At 36.7% G+C, this 15,507-nt stretch overlaps 1 protein-coding gene across 2 annotated transcripts in view; it reads right to left on the bottom strand.

The window, feature by feature from the left end:
• Window positions 1-15,507, bottom strand: part of OXR1 (oxidation resistance 1) — a 355,094-nt gene that overhangs the window by 247,631 nt on the left and 91,956 nt on the right. The gene's annotated exons all lie outside the window — the stretch shown is intronic.

The raw sequence follows: 15,507 nt of genomic DNA, 5'->3' as shown, positions 1-15,507 counted from the left end.
AGCCTGGCTCTTCTGCTAAAGCAGCTTAAAGATGCAGAGGGAGGTAAGGAAATAGACAATGATTATGATAAAAAAGCTAACAATGATGACAATGCCATTATTAGAAACAGCATTAAATTGTCACTATATTCCAGGCCCTATGTTAAGCAAGACAGCAACTCATTCACAGATGAGAAACAAGAAACTCCAAGAGGTGCAGTATTTACACAGGTCACTCAGGTAGAATTTGATGAAACTAGGATTAAAAGCCATGCTATGGAGGTGAGAGAGGAATCAGAGAGTGTGGAGGAGTGTGGGAGGCAGAATATAGCCCAAAAAGATGCCTATGTCCTCATCTCTTGAACCTGTGAACAGATTACCTTACACGGCAGAAGTGACTTTGCATATGTGATCAGATGGGGAAATGGTCATGGATCTGGGTGGGCCCAATGTAATCACAAGGATCCTCAGAAGTAGAAGAGGTGTTTGAGTCAGGGGAATTTATGACCACAGCAGGAAGGTAATACAGGATTACAGAATACACATTGCTGGCTTTGAATGTTGAAGAAGGAGAACCGGAGCCAAAGAATGTGAACATTTTCTAGAAACTGGAAAAGGCAAGGAAACATTTCTCCCCTAGGGGCTCCACATCTTTCAGGGGTTCTCATCTTTTTCTTCGTCTTTGTCCCATCTTTTCTCAACAGACCATCACATACAGCTTGAGAAATAATGAAAAAAAGAATCAGTTCTTTGGGACATACTGTGGGGGAAGGGAACAGTCCAGAAATTTAAGGCATTGCTACTATGGTTGTTAAAAATATAGAGAGGTCAAGAAGTGACAAAATGCTTGTAATACACTGACTATCACAACTCTTACAGCTTCCACCTACGTAACTAGCCAACTTCACAACTGAAAACACTGCACTGTAAATACGCCAAAACTATTTACATTCCCAGTAAAGTCTAAGTTCGTTCTTTAAATCAAGTTAAAAATTTTAATCTTTTGTGAGTAACTTCTGAAGTCCAAACCTTTATATTCTCAAACACTGCCTGCAGCTCAGGAATAAATATGAATTAAACAGAATAAAACAGGTACAAATACTGACTAGATTTACAGCAATGGAGTGATGTAATCAAATGCTGGATCTCCATGTGAAGGCTAGTTTATGTAAATTGATTGGCCATCTTTAAATAGTAAGGATAAACACCCAAAATTGAATCCCTCTATATTGGTGCAATGAAGGTAAATGTTTGGCTGCCATGTATGACCAAGCAGGTTGTGCACTGCACAATCCCAGGGGGGCAATCGTGCAATGGTACCCCCTGGAATTATGTAAAATGGTAGCCCTGTAAGTGAATTTAGTTTAAGAAACTGCATCCAATTAGCAGTTGAGAAAAATGTGATGAGCAAATCTAAAGTGATACAGTAGAGGGCAATAAAGACTTATTAGGTAGATGAGACACTACAGAGTATGTCAATGGGAATTGAATGAAAGATTTTGATTTATGATTCCATTAGGCATAGTAGCATGATAGCATACATAATTATCAGCAACATATGGTTGGTAAAAATTTCCAAAAATAATCTAAACAGGCACAATCCCAGAGAAATGGACAATATAAGACAGATACTGACATTGTATTATTCAGGGCATACACTAAATACTTAGACCAAAAAAAGCTGATTGTTGATAATATATTTTTTAAAAAGGTAGTATCATATTAAGTTAGGTTGCAGTTGCAAAAGTGATTAATCTAGAGAAAAGTCACACTTTTTCTCCTTTTTGAGGAAGTGGGTACTGCATTATATTCACTAGTAGTACTGAATAGTATTCAATAAAGAATATCTAGAAATTATCAAATTTATAGAACTTGAAGGGAACTGGATATGGAACTTAAACGCTAGCAGATTATTTAAATGGAGTTGAATTTAATGTTCTACTTTAGAAGTATACACACTAACACACCAGTTACATACACACATACGTTCTCCAACTTTTCTTAGAAACTATTCTAATTTTTAACTCTGACTTGCAGGAAAACTTCTTCCTGCCGCTAAAAGTTATAATGGGTTTATAATGAAAAATAAGCAGCAGGAGAAATTATATAACAGTTCCTTCCTAGATCAAATTATTTTTAGAATCAATCATATAGATTATATTAAATTTAACTCTTAACCAGCTCAAAGGCATCAGGGACTTCCCACCAAATTCTCCTGCTATTTTACCCACTCTTATCTTAAATAGTCTCTTTTCCTGGGCTTACTGAATCCAGTGTTTATCTCTCAACAACAACAACAAAAAATCTCTTCCAACCAATCATTGCACTTCATTTTTTTATAGGTACTCGTTCTGCCAAGCACTTTCTTATTTACTGTTCAGACAAAAGAATTCAGCTACAAGATATTTTATTGCCTTTTTATTCTGCTTTACAAGTATGGATTAACTTTTTTTTTGCCAAACATCAAATTTTGGTGATTTGAAAGTATGTAATACAGTAAAAAGTAATCTACTTGGACTCCAATAATTTTAAATTGATGAATTTTAGTCAGGTGCTTGCCATTTATCCTTAAAAACATATTAAGAATAGGGTGATTTGTGAAATAATGATATACACCAAAAAAAATTGGGAATTCCTTCAGTCACGCTCAATCCTTCTGGAATTGTCAGTTACATAAAACTCATCCATGGATAATAAATTATTCTCACCTATTTATATAACAAAGTCATTTAAAGAAAGATATCACTAGGGGCGCATGGGTGGCTCAGTCAGTTGAGTGTCTACCTTCAGCTTGGGTCAGGATCTCAGGGTCCTGAGATCGAGCCCTGTGTTAGGGTCCTTGCTCAGCGGGGAGCCTGCTTCTCCCTCTCCCTCTGTGATCTCTCTCGCTCTCACTCTCTCTCAAATAAATAACCTTTTAAAAAATAAAAAATAAATTAAAAAAGATATCACTACTGATTAATAGTTACTTTGTCGAGTTAAGGTTAGCATCACTAATTAATTTAAACATAGGACTAAGTTCTATACTAATTGTACAAAAGGCCTTTCCAAATTACTTCCCTTTCACTCTCTTTTATTCTGCTAGCATTCCAATCCCCAGCCAACAGGAGAACCATGGATACACCAGCACCTTCTAGCTGAAAATGTACAGAATCAATAACAACAACAACAGCTAACATTTCTTAAGATGCCCTAAACTTCACCTAAATTATCTCATTTCATTCTTAAAATAATCCTATGAGGCAGGTGGAAACAATCACAACACCATCATCAATAGAAATAAAATTAATAGCAGTAATGCCAGATACAACTGATATTCTTGATCTGTGCTGACTCATTTACTTCCACAGCAACCATAGGAAGTGAAGTAGGTCCTAGTATGTTTTCCTCATTTTACATACGAGGACATTGAGGCGCAGAGAGGTTATGTAACTTGTCTAGCCCAAAGGCTACGAAATAGCAGAACAAGATTAAACTCGGTGGGCGCTCCAAAATCTCTGCTTGTAACCATTACACTGTGCTGCCTCTTCTCTCGTGACAATTCTGTGACACACATACTAGTCTATGATCCTCACTTTACAGATGAGAAAACTGACACACAGGGAATTTAAGTTAATTTAATGAAGACTGCCTAGCTCGGAGGTAGCAAATCTCCTTCTGTAAAGGGCCAGATAGTAAACATTTTTGGCTCTACAGACCACAGGGTTTTTGTGGCAACTACTTGATTCTGCTAACGTAGCACTAAAGCAGTCACAGACATTACACAAATAAATGATAAATGTTCTGATAAAACTTTATGAACATAGAAATATGACTTTCACATAACTTTCAAGAGTCACAAAAAAATGTTTTTAGAACTTTTCGACAATGTACAAACCATTCTTAGGTTGCAAGCCATTCAAAAATAGGCAGGGGGCCAAATTAGGAAGACCAACTACAGTTTGTCTCCCCTGACAGCTTGTGATTGTTGGAGCTGCTATTACTAATTCCAGGTAATCCATGTCCAGAGTTCACATTTCAAATTACCCTATTCCAAAAAGTGCTTCTCAAACTCTTATGTACATAGGGGTCTTGTTAAAATGCACTTCTTTAGATTACCATATGCCTTCCTAATCTCTGAAATCATACCCAATGGTACGCTGCTGTCCATAATCAGGTGCTGAAAAGCTTGTGCCTTCCAAGCACACTTTGAGTAAGAGTGACCTCCTCTGACATGGGGGTGCCAATTTACCTGGCAAATGGAAAAATTTTTTAGATTACATAGTCTATAATCTTGTCAGTCCTAAGGGAACATTAGTCTGAAATTCACATGAAATATATTTCTTACTGCATCCATGATAGCGTAGTACAACTAAGTAATCAAATTTTGCTTTCAAACTGCATAGCCTTTTTGCCTTCTACTGATAGTTGTAAGGCTCATGTCAGTGACAAGGAAAAGCACAGTCCGAATATTAAAGAAAATGTGTTCTTCTCACCTAATTTTTCCAAACAGAGTATTGAATAGGCAAGACAAATTTCTCCCTCATGAGACCAAACATTAAATGCATAGGAACAATTTGATAGGCAATTGTTTTAAAAGTACTGTAAACATTTTTCATGCTAATCAAGTTTACCCTTGGAAAAATGGAAATAATCCTCTTTAGAAATCTCTGCACTTTCCACCAGAAATTAAACACTGTTAACTTCTACTTTATTAAAGTGTCCTTTCTTCTCCCTATAGATTTGTGGTCCTAACACGAGGCTCTTTTTAGAGACTTTTAGAAAAGAGAAAGACATACATTTGTGTGAAAAGAAAGGCTTTCTGGTTATCTTAGGAGTTTATTATTTTATATAACAAAAGGTTACATTTAGTTTCCTTTTAAACCTACAATCTAGTACTCACAACCCTAACATTTGTTTTATTTTTCTGAAGAAACCCTGAGATGCCTAATGAGAGCATTTGCTGCCTAAACAAAACACGTATTTTTTTATAGTCTTTTCAAGTGGTGTTTTCAAAGGCACTGGGAGAAAGGACGATGTTGCATGATGACTACCATTAGGATACAGTGATATTCTTTGACCTTTATTTAATCACCATCATCAAAAGGCATTTACCAGGGGCCCAGTGGTGGCAGCAGCTTATTTGTATCATGGCATTAAGTTTCACCCTGCCTTAGGGTTGGAAGAAAACTTGAGCAGTCACTTTACCAAACTGAGCTTCCAACCAAAAATACACTGACCCATTCAGAGAGCGCTTTCTCTCCTTCTCCAAATGGTATACAATATTTTTATAACCTTCCCTGTCAACCATAATGAAGTCAACTGAACATGAATGAAAAAGCAGATTTTATAGGACATATCAGTGATGTATACTTTGGGTTAATGCAGCATGCACGCATGTGTGCACAAACACACACATGGACACACACAGACACACACACACACACAGAATGACAAAAAAAAGCACAATGCCTGTCCTGGATAGGCAGTTTGCCACATGGCTTATTGTTAGGGTACAAACCCCAAAAACTCAACCAAACAAAAACCTCAGAGTACAAAGTAAAGAAGAGCTTCAAAAATCCAGGCTTCTGCAGCCCAGATGAGACCATGTAGAGTGAGACCACTGACTATTGTAGCTTACCAGGAAGAAGTTCCCGAGAAATATAATCACTGGACACTGATATTTAGACGACTGAAAAAAAAATGCAAATACTAACTTTAGAAGAAAACGTGATATATCTCCATGCAGTGACTGGAGTGACAGATTAATATAATTTACTTATATAAATCTCTTCCATGAGCTAAGCATGGGGTAGCAAGTTATTTGTTTGCATGTAGATATATCCATTACTAGAATAATAAATTTGTCTCATGTGTTGAAGAGCATTTACCCCTCTAAATTTATTTTTTTAATTTTTTAAAAGATTTTATTTGAGAGAGATAGAATGAGAGAGAGAGAGAGAGAGCATAAGAGGGGGGAGGGTCAGAGGGAGAAGCAGACTCCCTGCTAAGCAGGGAGCCCAACTCGGGACTAGATTCAGGGACTCCAGGATCATGACCTGAGCCGAAGGCAGTCACTTAGCCAACTGAGCCACCCAGGCGCCCTACCCCTCTAAATTTAAAACAATTCACATTTGAGGGTTACAGTAAATATCTGGGTTTTTGTTTTATTTGGTTTTTTGGTTTTTTTTTTTTTAACCATTTAGCATTCATTTACCTTCCTTCCTATAACTACATCCCTATTTCCCTCAGGAACAACCTCTCTCCTGCTCAATCACCTGCCTCCAATGAAGCTGACTCTACATCCAAACCCTGAGGTAGGGCATGTGGTCCAGGTCAGTCCTGACAGCCATGGCTATCGGTTCAGGAGTGAACATGTCTCTGTTCTTCTTTCCCAATGTCCCTAAAACCCAGAAGACAGAGATAGGAGTTATTGCTGCCATGTTGAGAACACATGAAGACTGAGACTAAAGTCAACATAACAAGAGGCATCAACAGGAGATAGAAAGGAACCAAATGTTGATGATATTTTTAAAGCCCTGAATCCAGAAAGTTCTGAGATCTGGGCTTTTCAGCCTGTATGAGTTAATAAAGTTCTTTTCTGTTTAATTAAGCCATTAAAAAACCTTAATTGATTCAATGATTTAAAATTAAATAAGAGTAATCCTTTAGTATGTTGCTTTAATATGCCTTTCATTTAATCTTTTGTGCATGTACATTTTAATAGTGAACAACTTCAGTCAAGTAGTGAACAAACTCTCTGCACCTTGTCTGTCACCTTAGCCTAACTGTATAGTTTTTGAGGTAAAGTATTATGTCTTGTATTTCTTTGTATTTCCCAAGACACCTAACAGTATATTTTTACACCATATTCTCAAAAATTGTTTGTTTGATTTACTGTCTTACCCTTTTATTTGTGAATGGGAAATCCACAGTACATCTGAAGTGGGGAAAAAATAACAGCCCCATACAGTTCAAAATATGGTCTTTAAGATTATTAATGTTTATATATGACCTATTGCTACTTTTTGAGCAAATGTATACTGGCTTATTTATTCAACAGAGTGCTTTCCTGCATGTCCTGAATCCAATCATGATGAAACATCATTCAAACATTTTATAAAAAATAACTGACCATTATTCTTCAAAAGTGGCAAGGTCATGGAAGATAAGAGAACTGACACAGGTTGGGAGATACGACTGAGACATAACAAAATACAATGTGAGGTCTTAGAATGGGTTCTGAACTAGAAAAAAGATGGTAGTGGAAAAACTGATGGAATGCCAGTAGGGTTTATAGATGAGTTAACAGAATTCTGTATACACGCATTTACAGGTTTCAGTAAGTGAGCTACGGCAAAGTAGGAAGGTAACATTAGGGGAAGCTGAGTGCAAGGCATGTGGGGACCCTCTCGCTATTTCTGTAACCTTCCTCAAAGTCGGAATTTATTTTAAGATAGAATAATTTAAAAAAAGAGTATTGTCCTCTTCCAAGTAGCTTGAATATACCCCCAATGATGTTGTGGTTACTTAAGTATTTTTGGAATTTATCTATCAGAATTGCCTTTAGAGCAAATTTTTTTATGCTTTGTGTAATTTATTTTTTTATTTATCATGTTACATCAAAAACTAATGATGAACTGTATGGTGACTAACATAACATAATAGAGCAAATTTTTAAAACAAAAGAAAGGTCTCATTACTTTGTGAAAATAAATGAAGGAAACCCCATTTAAGATGGGGTCTGGAAGCACTGAAGGGGGAGCCCTCATGAATGTACCATTCTCTGTAGCCCGCATAACCAGCAGGAAGAAGGAGGACAAGAATTACTTCAACAAGAAAGGATGTTTTTCACATAGGAATTTTGTCTCCTGCTTTTAAGAAAAGGAAGGATGGTCCCTCCCTGCCCCAGCAACCACACACCAACCACTACTTGCAGCCAATGAAAAGCCGCCGCAGCCTTGAACTCCTGTTCTTGTCCAATAAACTTTTGTTCAAAACAACCCATCCCAATTTCCTCCTAACACAATAAAATCTGACACCCCCCCCCCTTTGTCTCTTCAGACTTGCCTATGGCTCATCATAGCTTATTTGTCCCCAGTTGCTGTTTTTCAACTATTCCCAAATAAACTCTTTTTTAACTTCAATAAAATTAAGTTAACAACTTGAAAATCAGAATTCCTAGCTTGATAGTCACCCGTATTTATGTGAGGCCCTTGAAGAACCTTCAGCACTGGGAGCAATCTACACTGTGATCCAGGAAATCTGTGTTGTAGCTTAATCACCAAGTCTAACTGAATTACTTGAAGCCAACAGTAGGTGTCCTCAGCAGGGCTTCATCCTGTCTTACTCTACTGTGTCTACATTTACTTCTTTATACTTAATACAAAAATGTATTTCCTGTGGGAGGAAAAAATCAATAAATATAAATTGAATTGGAAGTAAATTATATCTTATAAATGAAATTTATAAGGATATAGATAAATGAGTTGAAAACAACAAAATCAAAAGAAAATCATGTTATTTCTAACTTAAATTTTTAACTTCCAAAGAATAATCAAGAGATGATCAAATTACACTGGGACTGAATGTAAATTATTTGGGTTAAAAGAATAGTCATCGAGAGGAAAGTTCCTCTTCCCTGCCACCCTCCCGTCCTGAAGAACAAAAGTAGCTCAATAGGGTACAATCCATTCCTCAAACCAGTAATATTAACAATCCCTTCCTATTCCTGCAATATATTCCAACCTTACACTATGAAGATTCAACTTTATGAAAAAACGATGAATGTTCATCTTTTTATTAAATTCAGCAATCATGTAAAGTAAGCAGTTACGTGTCTAAACTGAGTTACAGTACAAGATACAAAATTCATAAGATACAGGTCTTGCCCTCAATTGAGAAGCATATGGTCTAGTAAGGACAACAGATACATCAATATACAAAATATAAATACATGGAATAGCAAAAGTTCATACAAGTTATAGAAGTAGGGCACTGGAGAAATTAATATTCTTTGGACAATGACATTAGAGAGGCTTCTTAGAGAAGATAAGACCTGAGTCAGTCTCAATTTATGAACAAGTAAATTTGAGACTTACATAAAGGGGCTTATCCTACATCACAGGGCTAGTTTATGGAACATTCAAAAATAGAACTCAAGTCCCTGAACTGTCTCTTGGATTAAGTACTGTAACAATTTCCTGTCACTCTGTTCAAGTTGGTGAGTTGTCCATTTTTAATCTATTGAGAGAGAATGCTGACAGGTAATGATGTTCCTCAGATTGTTAATGTCCACTTTATTTTTTATTTTTTAAAAGATTTTATTTATTTATTTGACAGAGAGAGAGAGAGCACAAGCAGGGGGAGGGGCAGAGGGAGAGGGAGAAGCGGGCTCCCTGCTGAGCAGAAAGCCTGATGTGGGGCTCGATCCCAGGACCCTGGGATCATGACCTGAGCCAAAGGCAGACCCTTAACCAACTGAGCCACCCAGGCGCCCCTAATGACCACTTTAGTCTTCTAGGTGCTAAGTCAAAAACCACAGTATCATCCTTGATCTGTCTCCTTCTCTCACATCCCATAACTGGTCCATCAGCAAGTCATGCAGGGTGTACTTTCAAAATGTATCCATAATTCTACTACCTCTCATCCTCTCATCACCTCTACTATGGTCCAAGACAAGATTATCTCTCACCTGGTCTCTCTGCTCTAGTAGTCTATTCTTAACACAGCAGCCAAAGTGATTCTATTAAGATGTAAATCTGATCATGTTACTCATCTGCTCAGTCCCTTCCAGCAGCTTCCCTTCACTCAGAGTTAAAGCCAATGTCCTCACAATGACCTGCAAGGCTCTACATGGTTTGACCTCCTATTGCCCTTCTGACCTCATCTTCTATTACTCTCCTCTCCCTTGCCCCCATTTACTCTCTCAGTGACTTCATTTCAACTACCTTCTCCTCTTCCATATTCTCCAAACACATCAGGCATGTTCCCACCTTAACCCTTGTACTTATTTTTTCTTCTATTCATACCCACATCTAGATCCTTCACTTCCTCCAATAATGATCCAATAATCAATCACTCTCACAGTGAGGCGTTCTATGGCCAAATCATCTAAAATTTCACCCACACAACATTTCCCATCCCCTTTTTCTATTTTATTTTTATCCTTAGTACTGAAAAATATTTAACATACCCTATATTTTATTCAGGTATCTTGCTTATCTGTCTGCACCCTCCTCCCTAATGTGGGGTCCAGGAGGGCAAGAACTTTTATCTTTTTTCTCCATTATTTTACCCCTAGTGCCTAACATATAGTAGTACTCATTATATACTCGTGAAGGAATAAATGAGTACAGATGTCACGATAACAAAGAATAAGCCCTTTCAAAGGGCTGGAAAGTACCAGGTTCTTTGAAAAGATAAACAAAATTGATAAACCTTTAGCCAAACTCATCAAGAAAAAGAGAAGACTCAAATAAATCAAATCAGAAATGAAGGAGGAGAAATAACAACTAACACTACAGAAATACAAAGGGTTATAAGAGAAAAATTATGAAAAATTACATGCCAACAAATTGGACAACCTAGAAGAAACTGATAAATTCCTAGAAACATATACCCTTCCAAAACTGAATCAGGAACTAACAGAAAATTAGAACAGACCAATTATTAGCAGTGATATTGAATGAGTAATCCAAAAAACTCGCAACAAACAAGTCTAGGACCAGACGGCTTCATAGGTGAATTCCACCCAACATGTAAAGAAGAATTAATATCTATTCTTCCCAAAATATTCCAGAAATGGAAAATGAAGGAAAGCTTCCAAATACATTCTATAAGCCAGCATTACCCTGATAGCAAAACCAGACAAAGTCACTACAAAAAAAGAGAACTACAGGCCAGTATCTCTGATAAACATAGATGTAAAAATCCTCAACAAAATATTAGCAAACCAAATTAAACAATACATTTAAATAATCATTTACCATGATCAAGTGGGCTTTATTCCAGGGATACAAGGGTGAGTCAATATTCACATCTCAATCAATGTGAAACATCACATTAATAAGAAAAAAGGTAACAACCATATGATCATCTCAATAGGCCGAAAAAGGAACTGACAAAGTACAAAATTCACTCATGATTAAAACTCTCAACAAACTAGGTTAAGAGGGAACATACTTCAACATAATAAAGGCCATTTATGAAAAACCCACAGCCAACATCATACTCAATGGTGACAAACTGATAACTTTTCCTCTAAGATCAGGGATAAGACAAAAATGTCCACTCTCAGCACTTTTATTTAACTTAGTACTGGAAGTTCTAGCTGCAGCATCAGACAAGAAAAAGAAATAAAAGGCATCCAAGTTGGTAAGGAAGAAGTAAAACTTTCACTATTTGCATATCACATGATAATATATATGGAAAATTCTAAAGACTCTACCAAATAACCACTAGAACTGTTAAGTACATTCAGTAAAGTCACAGGATACAAAATTAATATATGGAAAACTGTTGCACTTCTAATATACTAATAACAAAGTAGCAGAATGAGGAATTAAGAAAACATCCCATTTATAATTGCACCAGAAAGAATAAAATACCTAAGAATAAAATTAACCAAGAAGATGAAAGACCCATACCTGTACATATATAAAGAATAAGCCCATGCTCGGTGATACAGAGTACAGACCAGAGAAGAGATGATAATCCATGCCTAACATCTACTAGGTGCCCAGCTATTTGTTGAATAAATATATTAACAATAATAACATAGGCGATTTCTTCTATCTTCAGGATAAGACCTGCTATTTAACAACTATGAAGTCAAGAATAAAAAAGGCCCATGGATGGCAATGCCAAGAGTCTCCTCCAACTGACACTTACATGGTGCTAATGTCAAGGACCATGGAAAAATCTAAGGGTGGCTGCAGTAGGCTGATATTTGTCATGTCAAAATTCCTCCAGTCTATGAAGAAGAGAAAAAGCCATAATAGAAGTCAATAAATAAATGGTTTCTTCTTTATGCATCTTTTTTCAATTTTAAGTCTTTGCATGTTGTGTGTGTGTGTGTGTGTGTATGCAAAACACTGCACAAGGAACAGGCTTCCTTTCTTCTCACAGATACATGTATAACCCATTATTTTGTGTGGTCTAGAGATAAACAACATATATTTTCCTCATAGTTTGATTTTACTCCATTAACCATACTACCAATTTCTTATGACAAAATAAAAATACCTACATCATAAGATATTTTGAGGATTACTACAATACTGGGATTGAAAATGTTTTGTAAAGTATTAAGTGCTCTTATTATTCCAAAGGAAACATTTGTAGAATACAATACTTTTCCATGAAGATTCTAGGTTCAACTCCATAGGCTACAGACAAAACAATGAGAAAAAATTCTGAAAGTTCCAGAAATAACTGTGTTAAAATGAAATCCATATATAAATAGCAAAAACCAATAGGTTCACTTAAATGTGAGGGTAAACAGTCAAAGGCCTGTAGTTAACATTCCACAGTGCAGAAGCATTTGTGGTTTTGAGTGAAACCCATTATGTATCAATGAAGAAACTGAGCTATGAGTAATAAATGACTATATGTTACCCACATGATTCAGGCTTAGGGCTCAGATTTTCCTGACTCTAATTCAGGACTCTAAAATACAACAATAAGGCACATATTGAGCTCTAACTACGTGCCAATAGTGCTTTAAGTCTTTTTTTTTTATGTTATGTTAATCACCATACATTACATCATTAGTTTTTGATGTAGTGTTCCATGATTCATTGTGTGCGTGTAACACCCAGTGCTCCATTCAGTACGTGCCCTCTTTAATACCCATCACCGGGCTAACCCATCCTCCCACCCCCTCCCCTCCAGAACCCTCAGTTTGTTTCTCAGAGTCCATAGTCTCTCATGGTTCGTCTCCCCCTCCAATTTCCACCCCCTTCATTTTTCCCTTCCTACTATCTTCTTCATTTTTTTTTTAACATATAATGTATTATTTGTTTCAGAGGTACTTTAAGTCTTTATATGGCTATCACAAACTGCTGCTGCTCTTATAATCCCTACTTCCCCTGACAGGAGAAACGAAGTGTCTTGACAAAGACAAATTAAGTAATTTAGCACGGCTGCACAGCTTGGAAGTGGCTCAACTGGAATTTGAACCCAGGCAGGCTAACAGCCCCACTATGCTCTCTATTTCTATGCCATTGCTCTAAGTAGAGGTAAACGGTCAGCCTTTCATCACGACTTCTTATTCTCATGCAAAATTAGTTCTTAGGGTGGAAAAAATCTTAGCACAATGGTCCAGCACCTCCAAAGGGCCACAGAACATAAAGAGACACACTAAATCTGTGGTATTAAAATTCTACTGAAGGGAGGAAGAGATTAGGAAAAGAGGTCTAAGAAGGCTCCTTATAAGGAAGGAGGGGCAATTATTAAAAGTGCTGAAAATACTGCCTTAGGTCAATACCTCTTAACGTAGAGAAAGTAAATATTTACTCTACGTATTCAATTGAGAATGGATTCAATAAACCCCCATCCCGTGAAATCCTTTCCCATGACCACTGAGATGACTGTAGTTGAAGGTCACATGGAAGAACTGTTGAAGTAAAGAGGATCTAGCCTTATGAAGGCTGACAACCAGCCTCTCTCCCTGCATTTTTCCTGCAGCCTCCTTGACTTGCTATTTTGTTTCCCTGAAGTGGATAAAATATGGGCTTAGGAGAACAAGTACTCAGTGGAGTGCAGCGGAAAAGGCACAGTATTTGGACACAGAAGAGTGGAGGGGACTTCAGGTCCACCACTTACTGGTGTTGACAAATCATTTCAAACCCGTTGAGTTGCAGATCTCTCATCTACAAAATGGAAGCAATAAAGGACAACTAAAAGCATAAATAACAAAGAAGTATTCTTAACGTTAGGTATTGTTATTACTGGAAGAAATGTAGGTGGTTGTGCTACTGAAATTCAGTAATAATTTAAACATACCTTTATATATTATCACATTTGAGCCTCAAAATAAAGTGGAACGATCATTTCTAGGTCTCTTGAGCACATAGGAAAAACAGAGTTCAGAGAACTTAGTGCGTTGCCTAAGGTCACACAATCAGCAAGGGTCAGAACCATGTGTTCTATCCCGAGGCAGCGCTCTTCCAGGCAAATCTTTCTGTTAACCGTCAGCACAGTAGTAAAGTGGTAAATCTCACTGATTTTCTAACATATTATTTGTCTTCAGAACAACTAAATAAATGATGAAGCTGAGAAAATGAGTAAACATTCCCACTATGATAATGTTTTTGCTGACTGAGATTCATTCTTCATGGGTTCTTATAGACTTTTAAATAGTTTATCCAAGGTCTTGTATTTGCTGCTCGCTCAGAGAAGCATGTGTTTTCCCAAAGTTGGCCACAGGGACTGAAGAGTGTATGAACAGGTTAAGGCCAAAACAGAGGGGAGAAGATAAAGTAACACATTCAATGCAGAAATTGCAATCACGAATTCAACACATTTATGTTTTTACATGTTGCCTAAGGTTTAAAAATCAGACAAACCTTTAAAGATTAATAAAGATTATTGTAGGGATGTGAACATACAAAATTGAAAAATCTAATTTCATTTCTCTAAATGACTTTAATTTTGCTAAATTATTTACAGAGATAAAATTTTCTGAAACAGACCATTATCCTTTCCCAAAATTTCTTTGTGGCATACAAAACAGACCAGTAGGGTGCCTGGGTGGCTCAGTTGGTTAAGCAACTGCCTTCGGCTCAGGTCATGATCCTGGAGTCCCTGGATCGAGTACCGCATCGGGCTCCCTGCTCGGCAGGGAGTCTGCTTCTCCCTCTGGCCCTCCCCCCTCTCAGGTACTCTCTCTCTCTCTCTCTCTCAAATAAATAAATAAAATCTTAAAAAAAAAAAACAAAAACAGACCAGTAGACCAACCAACCAACAAAAACCTGTCTCTGAGATCACCCACGATCTTCTATGTACCCCAAATTTGACCAGCACCTATGGAAAAAAACAAAGTAGTATAACATATGGTAACTTTCTTCAATCGATTTATAGTCCAGTTGGAGATACTTAATTTTAAAAGTACACAGAATAATCCTAGTAAAATTAAATACTCCATTATCTGATACTAATTATGACTGCAATAGGAATTTATAGGATTATCGAGTACATGTCATATATGCCACTATTTCTATTGCCTTGCCCACGGCAGACATTGCTAACAGACCACTGTACTGAATGCTTGGACCCATGACTTTAGAACCCTTCTGTAAGTGAAGTACATTAAAAGAAGTAATTAAAGGTAAGTATGGTGGATTACTAGTGGAGTTCAGCTGTACAGTGCTAAGTTAGCTCTTGGAAAACTGAGAAAATATGTTAAATGTGTTCGACATATTTTTCCTCAAAATTTATTACTGGTTCTGTTATTGTAATAGGTTATTATTATAGGTTTTATAGAAACAACTTGTTTTTTTTTTTTTTTTTTTTTTTTTTTTTAAAGATTTTATTTATTTGAGAGAG

Source organism: Neomonachus schauinslandi, chromosome 4 (genome assembly GCF_002201575.2).
Source record: "Neomonachus schauinslandi chromosome 4, ASM220157v2, whole genome shotgun sequence".
NCBI classification, from domain to species: Eukaryota; Metazoa; Chordata; class Mammalia; order Carnivora; family Phocidae; genus Neomonachus; species Neomonachus schauinslandi.
This window is presented reverse-complemented; position numbering and strand designations above follow the sequence as displayed.